We start from the raw sequence: 27319 nt of genomic DNA, 5'->3' as shown, positions 1-27319 counted from the left end.
CAGAGCTTTACGGGTTAAGTGGGACTCGCCTCCCCCCAGCGCACTCAGATATTTAAACTCGATGTCTTCAATGTCTTCGTGCTAATGATAGATGGATTGTGGGTGGAGCTTTGATACAGCTTTGGTGCCTGATGGGCAATGTCGCTGGGGGTGTGCCTGCAGAGAGAGGCTCTTGTGCACATGTTGGTTGTCCTGGGTGCAAGTTCAGGCCAGCTTGCTCTCCCACTCTGCTTCCTGGGTTACCGCATGACCATGCCTCCACACCTGCCACAGTGAGCACCCACCAGACCCCACCCCATGGGCTCACCCGATCCTCAGCTCAAACTCCAAACTCTCAGCCGAAATCAAGCCTTTTCGTTCCCAAGATGTTCCTCTTGGTATTTTAATTGAAGTCATGAAAATTGAACTAGCACACAGCATTTCAACCATTAAAAGACTATTTAAAACATTCTGCATCCAGAGGGCCCCTACAGTTGGCAGTCAGAACAGAAAGTCAAACGCGGGTGCCTCTGACATCTCAGTATGGCCACAGTTAGCAGCTGTCACTTCCTCGTTCAGAGAGGTCCGAAGGAGTCACAGATCCCAGAATCTTGGCAGCAGAGTCACCAGGCTTTCTCCTCCTGATTGACTGCTGGTATCACCTTAAACCTCTAAGAGAAAACAATCCCGGAATCTCTCTCTCTCTCTCTCTCTCTCTCTCTCTCTCTCCTTTTTAAAGATTCATTTACTTTTTTTGGAAAGGCAGAGTTAGAGAGAGAGAAGGAGAGACAGAGAGACACCATCCATCTGCTGGTTCACTCCCTAGATGGCCACAATGGCCAGGGCTGGCCCAGACTGAAGCCAAGAGCCAAGGGCTTTTTCTAGATCTCCTACATGGGCGATCTTCCGCTGCTTTCCCAGGCGCATGAGCAGGGAGCTGGATGGGAAGTGGAGCAGCCGTGACCCCAACCAGCACCCATATAAGCTGGGGTGCCACTAAACCTACTGAGTCACAATGCAGGCACCATCCCCCACCCTTCCCCCGGCCTTCAGTATCTCTTTTAAGTCAATTTCAGAAGCAATTGCCCAGGAGTTGAGATTACGGAGTTAAGATCCAGGAAAATCCGGGTTGGCGCTGGCTCCCCTACCTACATGGCCACGTCCTCAGCGTAGCACACTTACTCGGCTTTCCTAAGTGACGGATTGTTAATATAAAAATGGGACACATCTGGACCTAATTCAGCCAGCTTGAGAGACACAGGATATACGAGTATTAGCTCGCAGAACAGTGAAAAGATTCCAGCTCCAGGCATGGCCGGGGCTAGGCGTTCAATGGATGTTCTTGGCCGTCCGTCTCATTCCCATTTTGTGCTGGTCTCATTCTTAGGCAGGAGCTTCCTCACGATAACAAAAGGGCTGCCAGGTGCTCCAAGTCTTCCTGCCGTTTTCATTTATCCGTTGTCACTGGAAGGACATCTTTTCCTAAGCAGTCACAGCTAACACGCTGCAGCTGAACCTCATCCCTGACATCCGTCACCTGCCTGTCTCCATCCATCACGGAGACCAGGAAATGGAATCCACCAAGGGCGCAGGTCTGAGTCCCGGTCCCACTTGTGCTCTGCCACACAGCTGTGAGAACAGAGAAGAGCCGTGTTAGAAGCATATGGGGAGTTTTTTTTTTTTTTCCAGGAAGAAAATCAATGCGTCTTTAGCAGAAAGAAGGTGGATTGGAAATTGAGCCAGCAAAATCAACAGACGTCCAGCAGAGAGGAAAATAGCATCATTATGGGGACAGAAATATTACCAGAGCCAGCACACGTGAGCGCGTGGGAGGTGCTGGGTGCCCATGAGGTTAACAAAGAGCCGGTCCCCAGCCCACCCATCGCTGACACTGTCGCTGTCGCTGAGGGGGTGAACTGGGTACCCTGGAGAACACAGCCTGATGTTCTGTGTGCACCCCGTGGAGGCACAGAGCCCTCCCTGCCCCCCACCCCAAGCCTTTGCCTGTCTCCACCCCCTAACCCGACAGCCTTCCATCTGCCTCCCTCTCCCCGTTAAAACCCGAGCAGGCCGGCATGAGCGGCCGAGTGCCAGATGCGGCACTGGACGTCCTGCACCCAGGGCAGCTGTCCTGGCTCCATTTTGCAGATGAGCAAACAGTTTCAGAGGTGGCAGAGCCGGACCTCGAATCCGGAGGCTCAGCAATGCCGGTGGCTGTGGCAAAAAGCCCCTGAGGGCCCCCAAGATGTCCCCAGGGAAACCCACCTGGCAAAACAGACCCCAGCAGGGTGCAGCCTCCACCTGCTCCTGAGCGCACCCTGTTCCCTTGTTCCCTTCCTCCCGGGGTTACTATCTCTCTCTGTTTTTATGACGCAGATCTGCAGGAGCCCAGGGCATTGATGTCAGTGCAAACTGAGCCCCAGACGGAGCCATGAGCAACACAATTCCTTCCTTGCACAGTAGCCTGCCACGCCACGCCACGCCATGGCAGCACCCTGCACCACCAGGGCCAAGGAGCCCTTGTTCTACCCAAGACGTTAGGAAAATGAGGATGGGTTCATTCTGCACAGGCAGCACGTGCAGTAAAAATTCAGAAGGTTGTTCTGGCACTGGGTGAAGGGCCAAGGGCCACAGACACCCACTCCTGTCCTGAGCCAAGTGCACTTGTACCCTCTCTGCTCGGTTTCATGCCTTTCAACCTGCATGCATGTGCACACACACACATGCACACACACACACAAAGGCACCCATGCATGCACAGATGGGCGGGGCTTTCTCCCGCCTCTTAAAATGATACAAAGTAGCTCCTTTTGCTTTTTCCTTTCTATCTCTTTTTTTCCTCCCCCTTGCTGGAAAGACTGGCTGCCATCCCCTCACCCTGTGTGTGCCAACGTGAACCTCGTGCACGTGGGGTTTTGTCCCAGGGTATTTTTCTTCACTGCATCACTACGATGAGCTGAAACTCAGCCATGTTTGGAAAATGGACAGTGCTAGCACCCCACTTGTTAAAGCCGGAGCCTGTTGTCGGCAGCAGCTTGGTTGCCAGGTACCACTTGATGGGTGTTGCGAGAAACAGCATAATTCACTGACCGGGTTCTCAGACTGGGCTGGGCACTGCGTTCTGTGGCTGCCTTCCGTGCCAGGCTTTGCTGCTGGTGGGGTCAGAGTTAGAGCCGTGGCCGGATCGCCCCGCTCAGGGACTCCTGACCATTTTCAGAAAATGGCCAAGAGGACCTCCAAGAACCTACACCTCCAGCGTGGTTGGGGATCCGTTGTTCACCATAGGCAGTTTCCATGAACTTTTTGAAAGGCCCATCGCACGCGTGGGTTTCACAAAATTTTGCAGCGAAATAAACACATCATTTACTTTTATTTCCATGAATATAAAAGCCATAGAGAAAATAGCATCCAAACTAGCTTTCAAAAAAATGTGGGCCAGCGCTGCGGCTCATTAGGCTAATCCTCCACCTTGCGGCGCTGGCACACCAGGTTCTAGTCCCGTTCGGGGCACCGGATTCTGTCCCTGTTGCCCCTCTTCCAGGCCAGCTCTCTGCTGTGGCCAGGGAGTGCAGTGGAGGATGGCCCAAGTGCTTGGGCCCTGCACCCCACGGGAGACCAGGATAAGCACCTGGCTCCTGCCATCGGATCAGCATGGTGCGCCAGCCACAGCACGCCGGCCGTGGTGGCCATTGGAGGGTGAACCAGTGGCAAAGGAAGACCTTTCTATCTGTCTCTCTCTCTCACTGTCCACTCTGCCTGTCAAAAAAAAGTGAACTTTACGATCTGTTTGGCCCAGGTTTGTTTTTTTTTTTTTTTTTTTTTTTTCCCTCAAAGAAGGCATCACAGACACTGCTGAACGCAGGCTGCCAGGCCCGCTCGCGGTGTCCTGCTTTCCTCCTGCCACGAGCCTCAGCTCCCAGGTTAACATGCCAGGGGGTGCTTTGTAACGTTCATCGTGCGATCCCGTATCCATAAACACGATGTCGCATTTGCTCCCACAGGGTTTTAAACTTCATACAAACGGTGTGGATCATTCTGGAACTGGGTTTTTGCTTCTCGTCTTGGACATCCAATCAAAGATCGAGGATCACGCCCAATCCTCCCAGCAGCCGTAGGTGGCTGGCACCATCTGACAGATGAGAAGGTTGAGGCCCGGAGAGGATGTGGAACTGGCCCCTGAATGCACACGTAGGTCTGGGACTCTTCAGTCAGATTTCCCTCCCTGTGGTTCTGTGACCGCATGTTCCACCAACCGCAGGTGCAAAATATTCAGAAAAGAAACCTTGTATGGAACTCACACACACCTGCTTTCCTGTAGCTATTCCCTAACCGATGCAGTCTAAAATCCAGCTGCATAGCATTTGCATAGTGTATGGGAGGGGCCAGGCGCTGGGATAGCCACTTCCCATACCGAGTGCCTGGGTTCAAGTCCCGGTGCCACTCCCGATTCCGGTGTCCTGTCGGTGCACACCCTGGGGGGGGGGGGGGCAGCAGAATATTCCAGTAACCCTGTCATCACCAACCGGCCTGGCTTGGTTTTGAACTTCATGTCATGGACATGCAGGTGTTGGTGTAAGAGTTGGGAGCTTCTCACCCACGTGGGAAACCTGGAGGGAGTTTCTGGCTCCCGGCTTTGGCCCGAGCCTAGCTTCAGTCATTGCATGCACCCGGGAGTGAGCCAACAGGTGAAAGTTCTTTTTTTCCTCTCCTTGCCTCTCTACAAAGGAGGAAGAAGAAGAGGAGGAGGAGGAGGAAGAGAAGGAGAGGAAGGTGTTAGGAGGGTGTGCAGAGGCTCTGTGCAGACACTATGTCAGTTTATATGGGGAAATTCAGTGTTCAGGGATGTCGGTGCCCACGGGGAACCCTCGAACTCATCCCCATGGATACTGAGGGTCCCGTGTGTACTCCAAAGAAACCAGTGTCCAGGGCCTCAGGATGTGCACAAACACCCCTATAGGAGCTTTATGCAAAAGGGCACAAGAGTAGCAGCAGCCTCAATGTGGATCCACAGGAGAAAGGAAAAACTGACGAAGGCACACGCTGGGATATTATACAACACTGAAAAAGAAAGGGTGTGGCACAGAGCAACAAGGCTGCCTCTCTCCGCTGGAATGCTGAGTGACAGGCCAGACGCACTGGAAGCATGTTTACTCACTCCCAGGTCTGTGACATGAAGGTCAAAACCAGACTGGGCCAGTTGGTGATGACAGGGGTACTGGAATATTCTGTATCCTGATGTTGGTAGTGGTTGTGCGAGGTTACAGGTTCTGATCCCCTCACATGGCCACAGTGGAATGCCATAGGCTGGCTGGCAGGCACAGCAGAAATGGATCTTCTCACAGTTCTGGAGGTGCAGGGGCCAGGATGCAGGTGCCGCCCAGCACGTCTGCTTCTCGGGGCCCTCCCTCCTCGGCTCGTGGGTGGCGGCTCCCTTGCTGCGCCCTCACCTGGCCATCTTCCACACGTATGTGCTAACGGTGTCTCCCACATGCCCTGATTCCCACTCCTATGTGTTTGTATTACTTATTTATTTGGAAGGGAGAGAGAGAGAGAGAGAGAGAGAGATCTCCCATTGTTGGTTCACACCCCAAATGCTTGTGACAGCTGGGGCTGGGCCAGGCTTAAACCAGGAGCCAAGAACTCCAACTGGGGTCTCCTACCATGGGTGCTGGGGACCCAAGTCCTCGAGCTTCCCAGGGTGTGCATTAGCAGGACTCAGGACGGCAGGTGGAGGCAGAACTCGATCCCATGCCTTCCGAGATGGGATACGGGCATCCCATGAAGAGGCTTCCATAGCTGTCCTCTGACTTCCTTTTCTTTCAGGGCCACCTGTCACACAGAGCTCATCTCCATGATGCCACTTTAACTTACTGACCTCTGTAAAACCCAGCCACCTGCTGAAGTATAAAGTCACTTCGCAAAGTTAGTGGAGATTGGAGCCAAAAGATACATTGATTTTTTCACAGAAATGTTTGACATCCATGCATGGGCTACTAATCACTAAAAGGCTCATGGTAAATGTGTGTGATGAAAAAAATGGGATTTTGAAAGTCTAGTGTCAGTTTATATGCAACACAAGTTGATTGCAACTTGTGTTGCAATTCTGTCCTCCCCTCCCCCCCACTCCTGCTAGGAGTTAGGGCTTCACTGCTTGGCTGCAGGGAGAGACGCGAGGCCCTCAGGGCAATCAGGTGAGTTGGAGGAGCAGGAGGGAGGACTGATTGCCCACGCAGAGCCCCCCGAGTCAGTGTCGCCCGCGGCAGAGTGGATTTGCACCCAGTGGTCTGGCATCTATCTCAACCTTGCACGCGGCCCATAATCTGTGAGATGGATGACAGGAAGGGTGGTCAGCTGGTCCGGCTACAGGTTGTGCACTGGGTAAGTGACAAAGGTCAAACTTGAACCTCACTCTGCCCCGACTTCAGATGACTTCTCTTTATCCCTGAGCATGCCCCGGGGACAAAGCCTGGGCTCTCAGAGCACCCAAGCCACTCTCCATCATGAGTGAGTTTTCCACTCGCTGTGTTCCATCGCTGGAAGCCTGTTGGGCAAGCACAGGCGAGACCTTATCCTCATCATTCCCATTTCACAGATGGAGAAATGGAGACCTGGTCAATGTGCTCCCAGACAACCAAATTCCCAGGCTCCTGTGAGGGGCTGTGCACAGAGCATGATGCCTGGGGCGAGACAGCTCAGAGCCAGCTCGAGGGATGGGCGTTTGGCGAGGTGGTGCTTTGGGATAGCTACATATATTTGCATATATATACATATATTTGCATCCCGTTTCCAAGTGCCTGGATTCAAGTCTTGCCTCTGCTTCTGATTCCAGTTTCCTGCTCAAGAACTTGGGCCCCTGCACTCACCTGGGAGACTCAGCTTACGCTCCTGGTTTCTGGTTTTGGCCTGGCCTAGCTCTGCCTGTAGTGGGCATTTGGGGAGTGAACCAAAGGATGGAAGCCTTCACTTCCTGCCTTTCAAATAAATAGGTCCAGCTGTGACGTCAGCACTGGGACACAAATCAGCCGCAGCTCTGCGTGTCCTCCGACCAGGGCAGCTGTGAATATTAAATGAGGCAGCAGAGCAGGTGGCCCTGGGCCCCGCGCATGGGCCACCCACATGGATCTTCTCCTGAATCTTTTGTTTCCCTTTCAATTCAGTCCTTCCTTGGTCATTACTTGGAGTTGTACCCTGCATTCTCTTGCAGCCTTCAGACCCTGGAACTTAAGCCATTTTAAGCAAACGTCCATGGAGCACTCTGTTCTGAAGGCAGCAGAGAGCAGAGGTGGGGTGTGGGCCAGTGTGGAGAAGCCACAGGGACAGCTTAAACATTCCTTCACTCTTTTAATTCACCCCAAAACGTCCTGGAGCCGTCACAGTGCCTTGGCAAGAGGATTCGCTCCTGCACCTGTTCATGAGTGATTCGCAAGAGGTGGTGCAAGGTGGGGTAGGGTCCCCACTAAACAGGAACTTGAACCAAAGGCCATGCCTCTGGGGACTCAAGCCCTGGGGACAGCCACACCCCCTGCAGCTGGCCTTTATGGGACATTTGACTCCAGATTGGCCCATAAAACCCCCGAGGAAAACAAAAGCCCAGGGAGACATAAAAACAACCCTAACTCCAGCACCCATAACGAGAAGAGAAGCTGGTGATCATTTGGATCTAGTTAAGCATGCAACACGACGGAATAAACCCGGCTCCATTAACCTTATTTTAGAAGCACTTTGTGGTGGTTCATGTTTATGGCACCGTTAACATTTAAAGGAGTGCGGGTGCACAGCCGTGTCTGCTGGGGAACCCGGCTCAGGGCAGGACGCACGTGCGCGGGCCAGGAAGTGGGGCTGGCAGGACCAACTCCCAGGCTGCCAGGCTTCATGGTCTCCTTCTGGGCTTGATTTACAGGGGTTTGCCTGGGTGGGGTGGGGGCACAGGCGGGCAGAATCCATTTTGTTTCTGCCCAAAGTCATCTGGATAATTATAATGTCATTGGCGGGACATATACAATGATCAACCCGCTAGAGATGTATTGGATTTGGGTTTTGAGTCCTGGCCATGGTTGTCTTGGCAGGGCCAGACCAAATCACTTCCCCAGCCTTCTAGGGCCCCAGGCTGGATGCTGACCGCTCTCCACTCCGGCTAGGCACTGCGGCTACAGCAGTGAGCACAGCAGGCACTTGCCTCAGGGAGCTGGTGCCATGGTGAGGCAAGACCAGCGCAAGGGGCCAATGCTGTGGCACAGTGGATTAAAGCCCTGGCCTGAAGCACCAGCATCCCATATGTGCACCAGTTAGAGTCCCAGCTGTTCCTCTTCTGATCCAGCTCTCTGCTGTGGCCTGGGAAAGCAGTGGAAGATGGCCCAAGTCCTTGGACCCCTGCACCCTGCACCCTGTACCCTGCACCCTGCACCCGAAAGAGGCTCCTGACTCCTGGCTTCGGATTGGCGCAGCTCCGGCCGATGCGACCATCTGGGGAGTGAACCAGTGGATGGAAGACCTCTCTCTCTGTCTCTACCTCTCTCTGTAACCCTGTCTTTCAAATAAATAAAATAAACCTTAAAAAAAAAAAGACCAGTGAGAGTGGGGAACTTCTCTGGCTGGGCCATCCTGGCAAATTTAAAACAAATCCCAATCCTTTTCTTAAATAGATGCATGAGTTCATTTGAAAGGCAGAGTGACAGAGAGAGAGAGGGAGAGCCATGGAGAGAGAGAGAGAGCTTCCACCCTCTGGTTCAATCCCTAAATGACTGCAACAACCAGAGCTGAGCCAGGCTAAAGCCAGGGGCCTGAACCAACAGGGGAGTCCCCCCCCCCCGCCCGTGTAAGGATCAATTCCAAGGGCAAGCACTCCTCGCTTTACAGTGGAGTTACGCCCCCAATAGCCCATTATAAATGGCAGACATCCTAAGCCGGCAATGCCCTCAGTCCGCCTAACCTGCTGAACACTGCAGCTTGGCAGCACGGCATGCTCTAGGGGGTCGGCTGTGTCCCCTCCTGATGGTGGGGCTGAGCACTGTGGCTCACAGCTGTTGCCCTGCACCACCAACCAGATCAGCCTGTATATTTGGAGCCCAGGTAACACTCTGGGAGTCAGTGCTGTGGTGCAGCGGATTAAAGCCATGGCCTGCAGCACTAGCATCCTATACGGGCACCGGTTTGAGTCCTGTCTGATCCAGCTCTCTGCCATGGCCTGGGAAAGCAGTAGAAGATGGCCCAAGTCCTTGGGCCCCTGCACCCACATGGGAGACCTGGAAGAAGCTCCTGGATCCTGGCTTTGGATCTACCTGGCTCTGGCCATTGAGACCATTTGGGGATTGAACCAGTGGATGGAAGACCTCTCTCTCTCTCTCTCTCTCTCTCTCTCTCTCTCTGCTTTTGCCTCTCTGCGACTCTGCTTTTCAAATTTGTAAATTAATCTAAAAAATAAAAGACCCAAACTCAAATTGTGAAGTCTAGTGTCTACCGAATGGGCATAGCTTCTGCACCACTGAGAAATCAAAATATCTGAACTCGCGGCACAGGGGTCAGGACAGCTGCTGTGGGGTGCGGAGAAGCCCTGGGGTGAGCACTTCCTGGTCGTCTTCTCTGGGGAGCATCACCGTCCACCACCACCCCCGCCGTCGGTCCTTGCTGCTTTCCTGCGAGCGTGAGCTCACACAGGGGGCCTGCGGAACGTGCATGGACAGAGGTAAAAGATAATTTTCTTTTGGTGCAAAAAAATGTTGAAAGCCAAGTGGTTTCTTTCTTCCTTTCTTTCTCAAGATGCTTTTTTCCCCCCATGAACTCCTTGATGATTTCTCCTATAAACACAAGAAGTCGTACAAATACAAACTGAACGAGGCCACAGCCCTGGAGAAGCCAGGGGATTCCTGCTGACCTCGAGACAAAGGCTCCACGAGCGCCCTGTGACCGGGACTCCAGGCGAGCTCTAGGCTGGCTCCCTTTGGGAGTCTTGGATAAAGGAAACCAGGGATGCAGGGGACCAGAGGGCCGGTGCACCCGGAAAGGCAGCAGAAGATGGCCCGAGTGCTTGGGTCCCTGCCACCCGTACGGGAGACCTGGATGGAGTTCCTGGCTCCTGGCTTTGGCCCAGCTGTTGTGGCCCCAGCAGATGGAAGATTCTCTCTCTCTCTCTCTCTCTCTCTCTCTCTCTCCCTCCCTCCTGCTCTGTTTATCTGACTTTCAAATAAACAAATAGACCAATAAGTCTTTAAAATAAGGCCTGAGAGGAGGTGGCTGCTGCAGCCTGGGGAGGGGGCTGTGTGGGAGGGTCTCGGGACAGCAGCTCGCCCCTGCTGCTCCTGCAGAGAGCAAGCTAGGGGAGCCGGAGCCTGAGCCCCGTCCTGGGTGCTGGGCACGAAGGAGCTGGGTGGAGAGTGATCCCCGAGGCACATGGACAGCATCGGCCCAGAAGCCCTGCCTGCCTGCCTCCCCGGCTCCCCCACTCCCGCGGGGGCTCCTCCGCACACAGGGACCCCAGCTCCCAGCTGAGCCCCAGCTCACATCTGATCAGAGCTGGCCAGCGGTCAGCTACACCATCCTCCAGGCCCTTCCCAGGTGGACACTGCCCAGGCGTCTGCTTCGCCCTCCACTGCCGCCCCTTCAGACAGGGCCCGGCGCACAGTAGGTCTGCAGCAGTTGTCGGGGGCGGGGCTCGGGGGAAGGGGAGGCCTGTGGCGTCGCCTCCCATCCCTGAGACATAGCAGAAGAGCGCTCGTCCCTGGGTTTCCCGACGCCCGTGCCAGCGCCCGCAGCCCCCGCCTCAGTCACCTTTGTTTTGAAAAGGATGATTTTTGAGGTCCCTCTGGGGATCCCCTTGCCAAGCGATTCGGGAAACAGACGCTCGGAAGACGCAGGCTTGTTGTTGTTTTCTGTTGTGAGGTGAAGTGTTTATGGATGGAAACTCCAGCTCCGCCGCCGTCGGCGCCTCTCCCGGGAGAGAACAGACTCTGCTCAGGAAAGCGAGAGGAGAGTGGGGGCTGCTACGTGCGGGAATTGGGAGGGGAGACGCAGTGAGTGCAGGAGAACGGGGGGGTGGGGGGGAGGGAGAGAGAGAGACTGACAGCAGGTGTTCAGAATTTATAAATACGCAGAGGCTCAATTCTTGCTTATCTTTGTCTCTAGAACGAGATATGTATGCGCATGCGCGTGCGCACATCCGCCCCCTGCGTGCACGCTGCCTACAAAATGCTGACGTCTCGGCTGGAATGAGGGATGGGGCCAGAGACTCCAGGGCGGTGAAGGTGGCTCAGGAAACCCCGCAGCCGGGGTGGGGTTTCTGGCCCAGGGTGAAGCCCTCAGTGCGGACCGTGGCTTCCCAGGCTGGAGACCTGGGTTTGAGCCCTGCCTCTGCTGTGCCATGCAGCTTCCGGCAGGGTCGGGCGCACCCTGGGAGGCAGCGGCGTGGGCTCCAGCCGCTGGGTTCCTGCCATCCACGTGGGAGACCCAGATTGAGTTCCTGGCTCCCGGCTTCAACTCAACCCAGCAGGTGGATGCTTGCTCCGTGTTCCTCTCTCTCTCTCTTTCATGAATAAATAACTAAATAGAAATAAAACCTCTAAGGCGAGGTTGGGAGGCGGCTTGGCAGGGGCATCCCAGAGCTGAGCTGCTCAAACTGTGGCTCAGGCACTGCAGGAACCCCCAGATGGGAGGAATCCGTGTCTTCCTGCTCCCTAGACACCCCTCCCCCACACAGAGCTCTGGGGGCACCGGGCAATGTGAACAGTGTCTCCCTGGGACACTGCCACTGTCACTGCCAGGCACTGGTCCAGGTGTGGTGACCCTCAAAGGTCTGTGTGTAGGAAGTGTGGTCTCAGCGCAGCAGTTAAGAGGTGATGGGACCTTTAAGGGGCGGGGCCTGGGAGCAGGTGCAGAGCTCCTGGGCTGGTCTTTGGAAGTGAGTTTGCATGAGGTACCTGGCCCCTCGGTGGCTTCAGGTCTCTTCATGTGCTCCTCTCTCTCTCATACAGCTCACTGTGACACCCTCTGCTGTGTGTGACCCAGACAGGGAACCCTGAGCCGCGCTGAAGCAGTGACACCCCCCCCCCCCCAATCGCAAAGGGTGAGCTGCCTACAGGTCTCTCCTTTACAAGTGGCCAGCCTCAGGCATTTTGTCACACACCCAACAGCAGAGCGGGGGACAAGGGTGCAAGCCAGGAGGGACTCCAGGGACCGTGACTCAACTCAACCTGCCGTCCCTGATTCCTTTGTTTGTCCTGGGGCCCTGGAGAGAATGCCGCCAGGAAGTGCCACTCCCCCGCACACACTTTGGGGTCAAGAACCTGGTGCTGTTGGCACGATGAGAGCACTTCTTTGTCACCTGGCGGGCAGAGTGGTGAGAAGCATAACAGTCTACATTTCTTGAGGGTCATCGTCCATTTTTGGGGGGGTACAGGTGGGGGCGGGGATGGGTCTCCCTCCCCCAGGGAAGCCAGGCTGATCCTGCTATCAGAACAGGCTGACACCTGCCAGCATGGACCAAAGGCTTGCTCTGTATCTAAAGCATGGGTGTGCGTCTACACATGTTATCTTGGCCGATGTCATCTGGCCACCCACAGGGTAGAGCAATGCGACCATTTTGTGGATGAGAAAGTCGAGTTTAGGAAAAGCTTCATTTCTTACCAACTCGCTGGCCCTGGGGCAGCTACTTCGCCTTCCTAACTTGCAATCTGGGGAGCCTTTCGCAGCCCATGTGGGCAAAACGAACTTCCACCCGATTCGGAAACTTCCTTGTCTGTGAAACAGGATAACGTGATCCTTGCCTTCCTGGCTGGGGAGGGGCTCTCTGTGCCTGGTGCCGTGTGGGCATTCTCTCTGCTCGTGTAGCTTGCAAGGTGGATTCGCCGGCAGCCGGCCAGGCTCTGAAATTCTGTAGTGTAATAATAACACGATTCACCCGCAGACACACCAGCACACACTTGACTGAGCGTCCCCTGCCCTGCCCGTCACACAGCAGAGCCCGGGCACTGTACCCCGCCTGGCCATCTCAGCTGCCCTCGGAGCTCCACGCCCAGGGCTCCTCCTGCCGGCCCAGAAAACGCAGCAGCTGGCGTGTCTGGCTTTCCCTCTCTAAGTCTCCTCTAAGAGGCAGGAGCCCAGCCTGGCTGCCCTGTGTGGGGACCTTTGTTGCAGCTCAGAGCCCAGTGCCAGGGACCTCCCACGAAGGGCTGCTTTTTTTTTTCCCCTGATTTTACTTATTTATTTGAGAGGTAGAATTAAAGACAGAGAGAGGTCTTCCATCCGCTAGTTCACTCCCCAAATGGCCAAAACGGCCAGAGCTGGGCTGATCTGAGGCCAGGATCCAGGAGCTTCCTCCAGGTCTCCCACGTGGGTGCAGGGGCCCAAGGACTTGGGCCATCTTCTACTGCTTTCCCAGGCCATAGCAGAGAGCTGGATCGGAAGTGGAGCAGCTGGGACTCGAACCGGCGCCCATATAGGATGCCAGCGCCGTAGGCAGAGGCTTAGCTCACTACACCAGAGCTCTGGACTCGAGGGGCTGCTCTTTGCTGATTGCTTCACTGAGCCACAGACACGAGGGGTCTGGAGGGAACCCCAAAGCTCCCCACTCGCTGAGTTGCCTCAGCTGGCTGCAGTCAGAGTCCCAGGGTGGCCCTGAGGGTGATGGTCCCAGGCGCCTGCCTTCCTCTGGGACCTGACGGATCCAGCTTTCAGAGGAGCAGATGCAGAGGCAGGTGCCCCTGGGTCAAGTCCAGGGCTGAAGTGTTTTGGACCAGCGCCCTGCCCTCAGTTTCCTTGTCTTTAAACTGTGGTGGAGACAATGTCGGCCTCACTGGAGCGTTGTGAAACTCAGAGGGTTCACGAACGCTCGCCATAGCGCGCGGTAAGTGCCTGCTGCCTACTGAACCCTGTGATGACGATCCCACATTTCAGCTCATTATATTCTCACAACCAATAGGGAAAGTTGGAGTTTTTTTTTTTTTAATCCCCATTGTGGGGGCCGGCACTGGGGCGTAGTAGGTGCAGTGCTGGCATCCCATACGGACGGTGGTTCAAGTCCTGGCTGCTCCATTTCTGATCTAGCTTTCTGCTATGGCCTGGGAAAGCAGTCCTTGGGCCCCTGCACCCTCATGGGAGACTTGAAGGAAGCTCCTGGCTCCTGGCTTCAGATCAGAGCAGCTCTGGCCATTGCAGCCATCCAGGGATGGAACCATCAGATGAAAGGCCCCTCTCTCTCTCTCTCTCTCTCTCTCTCTGCCTTTGCCTCTCTGTAACTCTGACTTTCAAATAAGTAAAATAAATCTATAAAAAAAAAGAAATCCCCATGGTATAAATGTTTAACTGGAGCTCAGAGAGGTAGAGCCACCTGGCCAACATCACCCAGATCTGGAATTTAAGCCCCAAAACAGAGCTTCACACATGGTGAACTCGTAAGCCACGCCGACAATGGCTGGGTTGGTTTCCCAGAGGGTTCTGCAGGCTGTGCAGTGATGGACACACGGTCAGAGTCACGGTGCTCCCAGCTTATGCTTGTCCAGACCTGGCCGTGCATCCCGGGCTGCTGCACTGAGCCCTGCCTTCACCTAGCTCTGCAGCAGTCCTTTTTTTTTGATTATTTTACATGGGCCCAGACTACAAACTAAATGGTTTTCTTTCAAAATTATTTACTTATTTGAGAGGAAGAAAGAGAGACAAATGCCATCTGCCGGTTCCACTACTCCCCCATGCTGGAAACAGCTCAAGCGTGGCGGCTGGTGCTGAAGCCAGGAGCCAGGAATTCCATGAAGGTCTCCCACCTGAGCCATCCCAGCCATCTCCCAGGAGCTGCAGTAGCCGGGGCTGGAACTGGGCATCAGATCTGGGCACTTGGATGTGACACATGGACATCTTACCTCCTGGACCGAACCCCCACTTCCTGAAGCCTTTCCAAAATGGATGAAAGACTCTGACTGGTGGGCCATACATAGGGAGCCACGGCAGGTCTGCAGGCGAGAGCCTGCTGTGACCAAACTGGCTCTGGCTAACAGGAAGAAGACAGGCAGGAAGCAGAGAGGCTGGAGCAAGAGGCAAAGACGGAGCCTCCCTTGCTTCTCTCTAGCCAGGCGAGACCTGTGGCAGCATCTCGGCCCTTGGTCCCCATCTCCTGCCAGCCGGCTCCGCCCAGCGCAGACCCTGCCCACAGGTTCCCCAAACATGGAGCCCGCTGCCCTGGGCGGGTAAGGAGAAGCTGTCTCTCTGTGCATTTGTTGAGTCACTCATCCACTCAAATATTCGCTCTTGGGCACTTGCTCTCTGCAGGGCACTGTTCACACAGCACAGAACGAGACACTCAAAAGGCCACGTTTAGGATCAGAGTCGCAGGGGTCATGTCCTTCACCCTGAGCCTATGTGAATCTGTGCCCCGTAGCCAGGCCGCCCCTTGCTCTTCTGTGAAATGGACATGAGCTTCACATCTATGCTGCCCTGCGGGTGCGAACACACAGTGAGAAGCCAAGGAAGCCCTGGAGTGGGCTGTGGGTGGGGATTTCTGGGCTCCTCCTGCAGAGAGAGCAGAGCGAAGGGGCTCTGGGGGTGGGAGGCGGAGGGGGCTGAGGTCACGGGGCTCTGGCTCTAAGTTCTGGGGACATGTGGGGACAGCCTGGGGGTGGGGAGATGCTACAGCACAGGAGATGCTACAGGAGATGCTAATGGACAGAGACCAGGGTGCCTGCCCCCCAAGAATCTCCTGGATGCCATAGGGCTAAAGTGTGGGAGCCAGGTCACAGTGGGTGCTGTTGAGAGGGAGGCTGGGGTCCCAGAGCTCTGCCTGTGCAGAAAGCAGCCCACCCTCTAGAAAACTGCCCCATCCACTACCCACCCCAGCCAGAGGGGGTCCACACCTGGAGCACAGCACAGAGGGGTCCTCACCTCCAGACAGACTTCCCACCCTGCGGGACCAGCCCTGCCAGGAGCACTGGGCTCCCAGCACTGACTGCCAGGCTCCTGGCTGGGAGCCCGTGTGCAGCACCTGCACCCACAGCTGTGTGCGCCCAGAGCCGACGCTAGTCTCTGACCATGGCACCTGAGCCAGCAGTCAGGCCGTGCTGGCCCCAGTGCTGGGCAGCCACCAGCAGCAGGGGCCAGGGGGTGGCTGTCCCTGTCCCTCTGCCCAGCCAGCACCGTGTGGGCCAGGGCTGGGAAACTGCACGAGGCTTCGTCTGAAGCAGGGGTACAGGGCCTGGCTCTCCAGGGCCAGCGGGGCTCCCAGGTCCACGCTGTTGCCCCTCTGAGCTTTGTTACCACCCCTCAGCCTCTGCCAGCTGCTGGGGTTCATGAGAGCACCCAGGAGCCTGGCGATCTCTCTCCTCCACGGAAGGGCCTCCCTCTCAGCAGGTGGGGGCCCCTCTACCTTCTGCCACTTGAATATAGCTGGGGACACACAACGGATCCCAGAACAGGTGCACAGCATCGTCTCCCTGGAGTCTGTCCCTTGTCGGTCCTGCTGGAGGCTGACTACCCGAGGCAGGGCGGAGGTCAGACCACTCCGTGCAGAGCTTGGCTGTACAGGAACCAGACTCGGTCCATACCCGGCGGCTGAGGAGTGTTTGGGCCATCTGCTGCCTTCCCAGCTGCATTAGCAGGGAGCTGGATTAGAAGTGGAGCAGCCAGGACTGGAACCAGCGCTCGTGTGGGATGCTGGCGCTGCAGGTGGTGGCTTACCTGCTGCACCACGACACCAGCCCCCTCGTATCATCTTCATCCTCACAGCTAGCCCAGGGGACAGGAAAGCTACCATCACTTCTCAGATGGGCAGTGGGGAGGTCTCACACACACATAGGCGGTATGAGATGGAGGTGGTGTCCCACCCAGCAGTGAGGGGGCCTTGGTTTCCAGTCCCAGGCTGACCACACAGTTCCCTCGGAGCAAATCCCTGAAAGATCAGGCACGGTTGGCTGGTCTGGGTTCCCTGCTGTCATCCTGGAGCAGCAGAGAAGTCTGGAGTCTTCCAACGAGGCTGCACTTGACAAAGGACTCCCCTAACTCCTTTGTGAATCACTGCTCCACCCATTGCACCTGTCAGCCCGGGGCCTGGGGGTACCCTGGCCCCCAGCTTACAGATGAGGAAACAGAGGTGCAGGGAGCAGATTGCAGTCCCCAGCATTGCTCAGGTCTAAGTATTCCTCAACGCCCACAGTGCCCCAGTTCTCTTATGATGCCCGACTCACGTCCAGGCTGCTCTTCTGTCTGCATCCAGGACTTGGTGCCCAGCAGGACAGCCTGGCCGACCAATCCCCAGGCCTCAAGGTGCACCTGAAACACCCCCCTGCACATTCCAGAAGGCACCCCGGCCATTGGACTCAGGGCCGTGTGCAGGGCAGGGGCAGGGCAGGTGCAGGGACCTCCCTGAGGGCGGTGTGAGGCTGGGCCGGACTGGAGCATCTGGTGGGGCTGTTTTGTTCATTGCCTGCATGACTGAGGACTTAAAAATCAAGGTCGGAGGCTGAGCACAGAAGAAGAGGGAGGATTTTCCACTGGTGGTCTCTTCACTATCTCTTTTGAGAAGTCTTAATCCCTTAATCACTTTTATTAATCTCATAACAATCTTTCCAACATCACTTACATCCTTCTTATCTGGGTTAAGCATTTCTGTGAACTCAGAGCTTCTTGTCACTTGGGGAATTTCTCCTTCTGCTTAAGGCACTCGCTCTCTCTCCCTCTCTCTCTTTCGCTCCCTCTCTCCCTCTCTCTCTCCCTCTTTCTTTCCACCTATGCTGTAAGAATCCAATAACCCTTGCATTTCAGAGCTGGCAGGAACCTTCACAACCCACCAGCATCCATTTCTCATTTTACACCCGGGAGAGCCAAGGCTCCCACACGTTAATTGAGTCATTCAAGGTCACAATGACCTCCGACAGGGGTTCTGCCTGGGGCCTCATGAGAGGGATGGGGAGTCACCGAGCCCCAGATGTGGCATGGGGCAGAGACTGGGAGGCGGGAGCCCAGCCACTCCGACCACAGCCCGACCTCCCAGCTGCCAGGCCCTCAATGCTGCCTGTCTTCCTCCTGCTGCTTCCGTCAGGGTCACTGAGCAGGTGCTCAACGGGGTGGAAAGCAGGTACCTTATCAGGAGCAACCAAGGTGCTCAAAACCGAACCACTGCCCCTCTCTCTGCTGGGAATTCTTTTTAAAAGATTTATTTACTTTGAGAGAGAGAGAGAGAGAGAGAGAGAGAGGTCTTCCATCTACTGGTTTACTCCCCCAGATGGCCACAACAGCCCGCACTGGACCAGGCGGAAGCCAGGAGCCTGGAGTTTCATCCGGGTCTTCCACATGGGTGACAGGGACTAAAGCACTTGGGTCATCTGCTGCTGCCTTCCCAGGTGCATCAGCAGGGAGCTGGATTGGAAATGGGGCAGCTGGGACTCAAACCAAAGCCCTTATGGGGTGCTGGCATGGCAGGGGGAGGCTTAACCCACGGCACCACAACGCCGACCCCTCTGTTGGGAATCAGGACAACATTGCTGGGGTTTCCACAACCCCTTACAGGGCTGCCCTGTCTGCTGGAGCCCTCGGCTGTGGCTGCTGCAGACCCAAAGCTCAACCCTTCATAAGGGTACAAGACAGACAACAGCCCACTGGGAGGGCCAAGCCCTGGCCAGGCCCCTCTCTCCCTGCAGTGTCAGGTACAGAGAACTTTCTGGAAGTGAAAGACAGCATGGGAATCCACGAGGAGCAGCTCGTGAAAGCAAACTGCCACTGGGAGGGGGCCCGTCTGGGTTTCCATCTTCCCCTCCCCTCACAGGGTCCCAGCAGGTGCCTGGCACTGAACTGCCATCTCCAGGCCGCAGTTGGGATGTCTCGCGTGCCCTCCACTGTGCTGGGAGCCCATCAGCAAGGCCCGAGCAGAAGGTTGCTCCCATGAGAACGGCTCCCCAGAACCGTCCCAGAATCTGCAGTCCCACGAGGCTAGCTCTGCTCGTCCCCATCACCCTGTCAGGTCCCCAGACCTCTCTCTCTCCTCCGTTCCCGCCTGTGCCCTTGCCTCCCTCTTTGTCTGCCTGACAAGTGGCTGCCGAGGCTGAAGATGGAAAACCCACCGCCAAGCTTCGGAAGTAAAAACACCCCGGCTGGCTTTATTAATCTGTAAAATGCCCTCCAATTGCTGCCGCGCCGAGAGAGCTCTGTTCTCCCCGAGAACCTCGTAAAAAAGTGGCAGTGTTTACAAGGATGACTGCAAAATAGAGCAGTAGATCTTTCTGGTAATGTACAAGGTGATGCAGTAATTGCTATGGAAACCAGTCATTATAATTCAATAAAAAGGGAGGGAAAAAGTTAAGTTCATTGTGTTACCTATGACTCCGTTGGCAAGTTCTTTACATATATTTGCATAAAATCAGGTCTCACTTTGATGGACAGGGCCGTGGCCGGCTCTGGCACCCCCCAGGGGTCTCTAGGGGTCTGCACAGATCAAGTTCTAAAGAGGAGAACAAAAACTCACTTTGCAAGAAATCGCCCCTTCTCTCCTGTTCCTGGGCAAAATACGTGCTGTTTCTCCATCCATGTGCACGCAAGGCTCTGGCAGAGAATCCAACTTGTGCAAAAGGAGTTTTCTGGGGGCCAGCACTGTGGCGTAGTGGGTAAAGCTGCTGCCTGCAGCACCAGCAGCCTATAGGGGCGCCGGTTCGAGTCCCAGCTGGTCCTCTTTCAATCCAGCTCCCTGCTAAATGTACTTGGGAAAGCAGTAGAGGATGGCCCACATGCTTGGGCCCCTGCACCCATGTGGGAGACCCGGAAGAAGCTCCTGGCTCCTGGTTTTGGTTCCACCCAACTCTGGCTGTTGCGGCCATTTGGGGAGTGAACTAGCGGATGGAAGCTCCATCTCTCTGTCTTTGCCTCTCTTTGACTGTAACTCTTTCTGTTCTTTTTTTTTTTAAGATTTATTTATTTTCTTGAAAGTCAGAGCTACACACAGAGAGAAGGAGAGGCAGAGAGAGAGAGAGAGAGAGAGAGAGAGAGAGGCACCCCTCCCGCCTGCCCAATCCAACGCCCGCACCCTTGCTTTTCCTGGCAGGTGCACCTTGGGAAATAGATTTGCACCCAATGCCATCATGACAGCAAGGGGGTAGGAAGAACCATGTGGAGGAGGCTGGCAATACCTACTTCCGGCAAAGGGAGGGAAAGCGGTGGGCGTCCATGTGTGCCCCTGCTGGCCACGTGGCTCAACGTCAGACCAGCAGTGGCTCTTCCTCCCGGCTGCCCCAGGGGTTTCCAGGGCGGGTCTCCCTCCCACGCAGTGACCGTCTGGCCACTCTGTCCCCCGGCATAGCTCCTCTTCAGACATCTGTGCCCAAGCTGGACGTGGGCCTGTCTCTGGGCACGTGAGCACCTGCTTGGTTCCACTGCCTCCTCTGAGCGTCTTCCCCTGGAGTCCGGCTCCACGTTCAGCTCCCCAGAGAGGAGCTGCTTCCCACTGCACCCTGCATGGTTCCTCAGCCCAGGCGTCTCCCTCAGCTCTTACCAGAGTGTCCCTGCCATGGCCACCGACTCCCTCTACTGCAGTCTCGCTGTTGGAATACCCAGCCTGGCTTCCGCTTCTTGCCTTCAGCCTTCATACTTCCTTCATCTCTAATTCTTTTAACTGATTAATTTATTGATTTGAAATAAGAGCAGGGCACAGAGAGCGAGAGAGAGATCTTCTGACTGCTGGTTCACTCCCCCAGCGGTCACAAGGGCTGGGCCAGGCTGAAGCCAGGTATCTGGAATTCCATCTGGGTCTCCCACGTGGGTGCAGGGGTCCAAGCACTTGGGCCACTTCTGCTGCCTTCCCAGGCACATTAGCAAGGAGCTGGGTCAGAAGTAGAGCGGCCAGGACTTGAATCGGTGCTCTGGTATGGGATGCCGGTGTCTCAAGCAGCGGCTTAACCAGCTATGCCACAAAGCAGGCCCCAGTCTCACCACGTCTGAGCCACACTGCCCATCACCTGGGATCTGGTGCGATCTTCCTGGTCACCTTTTGATCAAGATGCTCCCCAGAGAGGATCAGCGCCTGGTCTCTGGGCTGTCAGAGCCGCTCTCCTGGCTAGATCTCCTGTGCGCATCACCTTTCTGTGAGCCTGGATACACCCTCAGAATCCTTCCCAACACAGGGCTTTGGCACGGTGGTGATATGGGGTCTATTTTCCAAACTTTCCCCCAACTGCAAGTCCTGCCTCTGGGCTGTGGCTTGTGAGAGCGTCGTGAAAATGTTTCTCACGTGTAGTGAGCGTTGATGATGCCCCAAGTTTTCCACCTCCTGCTGTGTAGCACCTGCAGAGAGAAAGACCCCACCCATACCAGCAGCCCTGTGTTGGTGTTGGTCCCATAGAAGCCCCTGCATGCGTGGCTCTGTGGTAGTACCTCCAGGAACTCTGTCCCTGAGATGTGATGAAGCCTGGCCGTTATACGTGGCCAACTCAGAGCAACCCACGGCAGAGCGCTGTCACGCGTGGATGGCACTGTGGGAATCCTTACCCATACGCAGCTCTCAGTCACAGCTTCTATTCCGGGACATTCCGCTGTGTTTCCACCAAGTCCTGCTTCCTTTTTAATTAACAGCTTCATTTATTTCCCCTCCTTTGTTTTCTGATTCAAAGGGCAAAGAGAAAAGACAGGCAGATAGTCAGAGAGAGATTGATCTTCCATTGGCTGGTTTCCTCCCCAGATGCCTGCAACAGCCAGGGCTGAGCCAAGCCAAAGCCAAGAACCTTAAACTCCATCCAGGTCTCCCACGTGGGTGGCAGGGGCCAAGTGCTGGCTCCCAGAGTGCTGCCTCCCAGAGTGCACATTAGCAGGGAGCTGGCATCAGGATTCCAACCCAGGCGCTCGGGTATGGGGTGTGGGCGTCCTCGTGGTGTCCTCACTGCTGTCTGTGCCCAATGCCAGCCTCTCTGATCTTCTTCGACGTCTTCCAGGTTTGTCTGGAGCTTGTGTCCCCCCACCCCCACCCTGCAGCCCTGGGATGTGAAGTAGCAGCTTCAGACATTTCTGATCAAGAAAAGGGGGGGGGAGGCTATCAGCCACTGCTGGGTCCACGCCAGGGCTCCTGGATGCCGCTTCACATCCCACGTGTGCGGGACAGTCTGCACCAAAGAATTGTGTGTCTCAAGATGTTACAAACGTCTGCGCTGAGAACCTGTGTCTCTGACGTTTTCTGGGCTGGTCACAGAGTCCTGGTGTAGGCTGCTTTTATTTGCTCAGAAATTCTCCTGCTTCTACATGTGTCAAAATTCAGCACTGGGGCCCAGTGTTGTAGTGCAGTGGGGAAGCTACCATTTGGGATTCTTGTATCCCAGTGAGAGACCTGGGGGCCTGGGCCACTCCGCTTCCCCTCCAGCTGCCTGCTGTCACCCCCGGGAGGCGGTGGAGGATGGGTCAAGTGCTTGGACCCCTGCCTCTCATGGAAGAGACCCAGAAAGGGTTCTCAGCTCCTGGCTTTTGCCTAGAGCAGTCCCAGCTGTCACAGCCATTTGGAGAGTGAACCAGCAGATGGAAGCGCCCCTCCCCACTTCCTTTCAAAAATAAATAAATTAAATCTTAAAAAAAAAAAATGGACGCGTACGCTGGCTAGCTGCCTCTGTGGCTCGGCCACGCCCGGTCTAAGGGCTCCAGGAAGACCGAGCTGCAAGCCCTTCTCCCATTGGCCTGAGTCGTGGACACAGGGACACGTCCTGTGTTAGGCTCGTTAGTGCCTCTCTTCCACCTGGAAATGCCCACGTGTGCTCTCTCTGGCTGCAGATCCTTCCACCCGCCTTCCTTGTCCTTACAGGGCCAAGCGTCTCTAATCCGATCGAGTTGAACACTCACCGCGCTCTCACTCATTAGCCACAACCTGACAGTGGGGTCTGCATGGGGCTGCCGCGGTCGGCTACCCTTGCATAGCAAACACAGAGCCCTAACGTTTGCTTCTGAACTCTGCGTGTTTCCATGCTGGCTCTGCGCAGAGCGCGAGGCGGACGGCCACCTCTCCAGCACGGCGGCGATGGCACTGCTTTCACTAGGACACTGAGGGGACCTCATGCCGGGTTCAGCCTTCTGGGACCATCTCGGCATCCGGTGGTAGCACGGCCACCGCCCCATGGCCCCCTTTGCCTCCTGGGCTCGGCGACCTACGGGCGAGCTCCTCTCTGATCTTACAGAGCGGACTGTTCCTGAATTGTGGTATCAGAGGGCTGAACCCCCCAGAAGCCGTAACATTTCAGCATGGTCCACTCAGGGCACCCCACTTTCAATGCAGTGAGTCCACTTGGATTGCAAGATGTGAGGGTTAGCCAGCCCTGGGCATGGTGACTTTGGTTCTGGAGAGCTTGAATGCTAGCATTTTAGACTTTGAGTATTATAAGCCACTTGGATGGGCAAATCTCAGAATTTTGTAATTGCAGGTCCTGTCCTCCCCCCAGGCTGTGAAGTCCTGTAACATAGCTTCCAGAAACTTCTAGAACTGCCAGAAGGGAGGACTGTGAAACCAAGTCCTGTCAGAGCCTCAGGACTCTGGGCTCATATCAGGGCTCACCTGTCCTCCCCTGGTGGGCTGTTCTGTCCCAGACGGAGTCACCCACCATCAGAGGGGGCACTCTACCCACAAAGCCATAAGTGAGGCGTCTTCTGCCTCCACAGGCAGATCATTGCTCTCCCCCACCCCCAGGCAAGGGGCACAACGCATGCAAGGGCAAAGGGGAGATGCAAAAAACAGAAAATGGGTCTTGGAGTCAGGGAGACAACGGGAGTAGTAGAGACTGCGGCAGGTGACGGCTGGCGCGATGCCAGCCGACCTGTGCCAGGTGAGTCCAGGAGCCCATCATCGCCTGAGCTTCCAGGAGATGCTGGGCATGCATGCTTTTTTATTATTTATTTAAGGTTTATTTATTTATCTGAAAGGCAGAGTTACAGAGAGGCAGATGCAGAGACAGAGAGAGAGAGATCTTCCATTCATTGGTTCACTCCCCCAAATGGCTGCAATGGCTGAGGCTGGGCTAGGCTGAAGCCAGGAGCTTCCTCCTGGTCTCTCATGCAGGCACAGGGACCCAAGGACTTGGGCCATCTTCCACTGCTTTTGCCACTCCAGTCAGGGGCAAGGGACTCCCACTCTGCTACTTCCTGGCTGTGCAACCCTGGCGGAGTTCCTTACCCTCTCTGTGCCTGCTTTCTCCCCAGTCTGTGAAATGAGGCTTCACGACACAGCCTAGTGAGGTTTAGCTGAGTGCAAATATGCATAACCCTTAAGAAGTAAGTGTTGGTTGGCATCCGTGGAGGATTCAGTTTGTGGTAAGCGACAGCCATTGTTCTAAGTATTTCATAGATCCGCATTGTGGTTAAACGTAACCTTTCCCCAGCGTTCCTGGGCAGGCAGGAGGGCCACCATGAACAGTTCCAGTTTGCAGATTGGAACACTGAGGCACAGGAATCTGTTTTGTTCTTTTTTTTAACTTGCTCAATATCACACAGCAGACACGGGGCAGGACCTGGTGCAGGACCCAGCTCTCCAAGTCTGCGCTCCCTTCCTGTCTGAAGCGCCCGCCACCTCCCAGCCAGCCAGGAGACGTGCCACCCTGCCAGCTGTCCCTCGCTGTGCTCCAGACACAAAATGACAATGAAGTGCAGTTTTTTTTTTTTAAAGAAAGAGAGGGAGAGGAGGGAGCAGAGGGTGGGAAAAGAACTGTTCTCTCACAAATTTCTCTCTGGCCCTCTTCCCAGACTTGAAGTTCCTGGCACGGTTGGCAAGACTTGGGGCAGGAGAGTGAGCGAGCAGGCAGCCTGCTGGGCAGCGGGGGGGGGGGGGGGGGGGCGGGGGGGAGGGTCCAGAGTTGCCCGCCCTCATTTCTCAGATTCTCCAGCCACCTCCCCTCCTCCTCCCTGCCCCTGCCCTGGGACCTGGGTACGAAACTTGTGCAACAAGAGAATACAGGAGAACCTTAGGGCCCCGTGCCTCTGCAGAGATCCAACCCCCCCACCCCCGGCAATTCAACCCCAAAGATGCCGCCTCCTTGTCTCAGACACACACACACACACACACACACACACCCTCACCTTGCTCCTTGGGGGGCGCTCCACGAGGCTTAAAAGACACCCTCGCCTCTTCTCCTCCCGTGTCCTGGCGAGATAACACCACCGCTGGGAGACCCAGGACAATTTTTATATGGGATTAGAAAACAAAAATCAATATTTAATTATCTGTAAGCTTTTTGTGCCACTGAATCTTTAGTGTCCTACCAGGGAGCTCGAGCTGCCGAGGCAAAAGTGAGTCATTAAGGACACAGTAGCTCCAGCCAGCGCTTCTCAGAGCCTGCCCATAAATAGAGTCCCTGATCACTCCGCACACGCCAGCATTGTTATTTATCTCCACCATCTCGATTTCCCTCTGTTTATAGCAGATTTCCCCCATATATTCTGAGGCCAGGTTAGCTTGAACGGAGTTCGTGAAAAGAGACGCTTAAAACTTTGGAACATGCTTGTGTGGACAGATGGCAAGGTTTTCAGAAGCTATGGGGCCCAGAAGGCCGATCTGAAGGGTGTTGATTTTTTCCCCCTTTTTCTCCGTATTGCCTGCACTTCTCCCCCTAAGCAGGCTCGCCGAGTCCTTCGTCCCTGGCACCGTGGCTACAGCTAAAGAGCAAAGGGACCGAGCACAGGGCAGGCGACCCTGGGTTCTGGACCGCGTGGTCTCGCCTGTGTTTTTTTTAACATGCTGGGCTCGACTGCGAAGCTGTGTTTCCTGAGGCTGGAAGCTCTGGCTTCACCCTTGCTGATCTGGTCCTTCGCTGCCCGGTTACAGTGTGTTCGCTGACCAGCCCTGCCACCACAGGACAGAGTCCAGAGCGCTGGGGGCTTAGCATGATGCCCGGGGAACCGCAGATGCACTGGAGATGCAAAAGGCACAGTTCAAGTTAAAACCGGCATCGGGGTGATCCCAGTTTCAATTTCTCCTCTGGAGCTACTGTCTCAGGGTTCCCGGGCTGGCTTAATTATCCTCTCTGGGCCTTGGTTCCCCCACGGAGTGGCGTGCAGAGCCCGGGGTGTGGTGCAGAAGGCGCGGCGGCACGAGCTGACTTTGTGTCGTTAATCCTGAGAGTCACGGAACTCTTCAGAACGAACGTGAGATGTGGGGAAGTGAATGGCTGCGTGCGTGGGTGAATGAATGGATGGATGGATGGGGAGATGAATGGATGGATGGAGACACAAGTGGATGGTTGCATGGATGAGTGAATGAAAACACAAGAAAGGCTTTCCTCAGAAGCAGAGCTGGGCTCCGGGAAATACGACCTGGGGAAGGATTAGCGGCAGTTTTGCTTATTAATTTAAAAAATAAGGCCGGCTAGAAACAGACCAGAGGCTTGGTACAAATCTGCGTGCAATAAAAGGGAGCTTTTCAACTCTGTCGGGGAAGGATTATTCTACAAACAGCCCTGGTACCATTGTTTAACTACTAGAGAACAAAAGTAGAGTTAAAATGTTACTTTATAGCCATCAGTTCGGGCTGGATCCAAGTTAAACTGTGAGCCCCCATGAAAGTGGGGCTTAGTATTTTATGACCTCAGGCATGAGGATGTTTGGAAGCATAGAAACTGCACAATACGCTCTGAAAGGAAACACAGATTTCATTAGACTGCATAAAATAACAAATCTGCAGGTGAAAATGTGTGAGCCATACCCTGGGAAAAATGGCTCCACCTCTGCTGGCAAGGGGTTAATAGATACACTACACAAAGAGCTCTTGCATGTGAAAAAAAAACATAAGCAAAGAAGGACAGCAACTCGGAAAAAGCGAACGATCGCCCGATTGTGAAATGAATCAAAGAAGGCATCAAAATGAGCAAACACTCGCACGGCACAAGCACAACCCCGTTTACGATTAAAAAAAACCACACACACACAAATATGAACAGGCAGCTTCGAAAGGTCAACTCAACACACTGTAATGAGAATACACACTGCGTGTGTGTGTCCTGCCAAAGAGGAGCTCTTAGAAACTGGAGGTGCAACCTTTTTGGGGTGCAGGAGTAGCTGCTTTCTCTTGCACGCACTGGGACTTTGCACTCATGTTTATGCAGTGCCTTTGTGCAACAGTTAACAGATACAGCTTCAGCGGTTCCCTGACTCAGTTTCCTCTCGGTGGGTGTGAGTGAGAGACGTTTCTTCCTCTAAGGGAACACTGAGAAGTATCCGCGCTCTGATCGGCGACTCCCTTTTCCGGAAATCTACCTTAGAATAATACTTGTCCCTGTGTTTAGAGATGCACTCTCAGAGAAAGCCATTGCCATATTGTTAACAGTAGCAAGAAGAAATTGGAAACGACTTAATTACCCATTGAGAAGGGAATGGTTAAATAAACCAAAGGAGCTGCTGTAGGAAGTGGAAAATGGCTACACGTTACAAT

At 55.0% G+C, this 27319-nt stretch overlaps 1 long non-coding RNA gene across 1 annotated transcript; it reads right to left on the bottom strand.

The window, feature by feature from the left end:
- Nucleotides 1–351: 351 nt before the first annotated feature.
- LOC127484695 (uncharacterized) lies at nucleotides 352–25216 on the bottom strand. Its single transcript, XR_007911864.2, has 3 exons — nucleotides 24973–25216; nucleotides 21421–21531; nucleotides 352–1608 (listed from the first exon to the last, which is right to left on the bottom strand). It is a non-coding gene; the product is annotated as an uncharacterized lncRNA (long non-coding RNA).
- Between the last annotated feature and the right edge of the window lie 2103 nt (nucleotides 25217–27319).

The sequence above is a fragment of the Oryctolagus cuniculus genome, chromosome 21 (assembly GCF_964237555.1).
Source record: "Oryctolagus cuniculus chromosome 21, mOryCun1.1, whole genome shotgun sequence".
Lineage (NCBI taxonomy): Eukaryota > Metazoa > Chordata > Mammalia > Lagomorpha > Leporidae > Oryctolagus > Oryctolagus cuniculus.
This window is presented reverse-complemented; position numbering and strand designations above follow the sequence as displayed.